The sequence below is a fragment of the Octodon degus genome, unplaced genomic scaffold (assembly GCF_000260255.1).
Source record: "Octodon degus isolate 3935 unplaced genomic scaffold, OctDeg1.0 scaffold00107, whole genome shotgun sequence".
NCBI lineage: Eukaryota > Metazoa > Chordata > Mammalia > Rodentia > Octodontidae > Octodon > Octodon degus.
In genome coordinates, this window is record NW_004524683.1 from 937,886 (window position 1) to 940,559 (window position 2,674).

The following is a 2,674-nucleotide window of genomic DNA, read 5'->3' on the forward strand; positions in this document are numbered from 1 at the left end:
TTTATTTATTTATTGGCAGAACCGGAGATTGAACTCAGGCCCTTGTGCTTGCCAGGGAAGCGCTTATTCCACTGAGCCATCTCCCCGGCCCTCCTATGTGTACTTCTTAACAGCAACTGCTTTGCATCTTTGCTTTTACTTCTTTCTTATCTTCTTAGCAATACTTTTATTATCATATATTTGCAATATATAATGAATGCATTATTTGTGGGGAGTTCATATGTATAAAAATCACGTTATTTCTTTTTACTCCCTTTCCTCTCTCCTACCTCTGTCCATCCCTGAATCTCCTTCCTATCTGAAAAAGGTCTAACTACCTGCTGTCTATCATCTTTGATTTTTCTTTTTAAATTTTTATATCTTCAGTCTTTTGGGGGTTTTTTGTTGTTGTTTTGTTTTGTTTTGCGGAACCAAAGATTTAACTCAGGCCCTTGTGCTTGCCAGGGAAGCACTTATTCTATTGAGCCATCTCCCTGGCCCTTCAGTTTCTTATATAAGACTGACCATGTGATATTTAATTTAATGTGTTTTATCTTGCTTAGCATTATAATCTCTAAGAGCATCTATTTTCCTACAAATGACCCAAATCTATCCTTATTTATGGCTGACTAGTACTCAATTGTGTATGAATACCACATTTTCTATATCTATCCATCTGTGATAGACATAGAAACTGCTTCCAAGATTTAGCTATTAAGAGTTGTGCTGCTATAGTACGGCTACACCTGAGTCACTGTAATATGGTGTCCTTTGGGTGATACTGGGTCAAAAGGAATTTCCACTGTAAGTTGGGTTTTTTTTTAAAATCTCCATTCTGATTTCCTCAGTGGTCATACGAGTTTTTTGTTTGTTTGTTTTTGTTCTCAGTTAACCAAATAGTTCTATTATAATCACTTATAACATTTTTGGGGAGGTTACACAGTCCAGCTCACGACCTCGCACTTGTCCGGTAGGCACTATGCCATTGGGCCCCATTCCCAGCCTATAATATTTAAATAAATGATACCGGTTATGGGTCAACTCTGCATAGGAACCAGATCAGCCAGATAGAAATTTGAATAGAGCCTTTTATTTACTGAGCTCAGGTCCGTCAGCCACTTCTCTTGCAGGAGAAGGCTGATCCGCCCCGAACATAGGTAGCAAGGGGGTATTTATAACAGAAATCACATCCAGTTTGGTAAGCAAATGTGATATCTAGTACAGAACAACAGAAACTACATTTATTTGACACAGCTGTAAACTGTTTATAACTAAAAGGTCATTTACAGCTTAGTGATAGGTGTATATTTTTATAAGATATATCTTAAGCTGACTATGTTATAGGATTTGGTTGGGGAGGGAGTTTGTGTTAGCTTGTTGCCTTGACAAGAAACAGTTATTTATTGTTGAACAGCCTTGAGCCGAAAGGGAGAATACATTTTTTAGAGCAGATAACAGGAAGCACAAGGGGTTTTTATAATTTTTTACAGTTAAGGCATAAATCTCTGTTAACCCTTTACATTCCCCACTGGTTTCTATCTGGGAATCAAATCTTTGGTTTATCTAAACCTCATAACTTGAGTTGTCTAGGCGTGTGAGAGGCTCATTATTAGATCTCAACACCATTAACTTAATCGTCTGGATTTTTTGTTGTATATATGTAGTTAAACAGTTTATCATATAAGGTCCAATGAGCAGGACTAGAAGAAATATGATCACGGGCCCAATCAGAGCAGTTATCAGATTATTTATCCAAGGGGATATTGAAAATAACTCCCCGTTGTTTTTTGATGGATATTTTGAGCTAACTCTTTTAGTATGTTTATTTGATTTTGTCTCTGATGGCTGTTATCTGATAGGTTAAAACAGCACATGTTTTTTACTTTTTTATATCCTTGATGGTGAAACAATAGTAAATAATGTATGGCAGCCCGATTATCTAATAGAGCTTGTCTATGTTTTTTTTTTTTTGTTCTGCATTGAGTAGGGCGATGGCCATTGAAGTGGCATTAAGAGCTTTGGCCACATTATAACCCAATTTTTTATATGTTTTTCTGCTATTTTACCAAAGTATAGGTTTTTAACAACACTGACTATTATAGCATAGGCTTTTGTATCAGACAGGAAAGTGACTTTATGATTATAGTCAGGAGGAAGAGGAATGTTAGAAACTTTTTTCCTCTTGCGGGGTGATGATGTTTTTGAATGGTGTAGCATCAAATCATCTTGAGACTGAAGAATTATAGTCAGCCTGCTTAAACAACAGGAGACTCTATCCAGATAAGCTGAGATATAGTTAAAAGTATGTTCATTGTATGTGAAAAACCATCCAGTGGGTAATCAGATATTATCAGTCATATATGTATATTTTATAAGACTAGAACAATTTAGAAACCCTGACAATCGATGACAACTTTTTTTAGTACAGTTTATAAATTGTATACAAGTTTTATTGAAAGTAACTATAGTCTTTGGGGTAATAAAATGCAGGGCACCAGGTGGTACATCACGTGAGATAGGTCCCCAATTAGCCAAGTCATAATATAGGGCAGGTTTAGAAATGTGCTTTTTTAAAAAAAAAATTATTTATTGATTGATTTGTGTGTGTGTGTGTGTGTGTGTGTGTGTGGCCAGCTCAGCCCACCAGGGGGCAGGGCTGGCTGGCATGTGGTGCTGGGGGATTGAACCGCGGTCC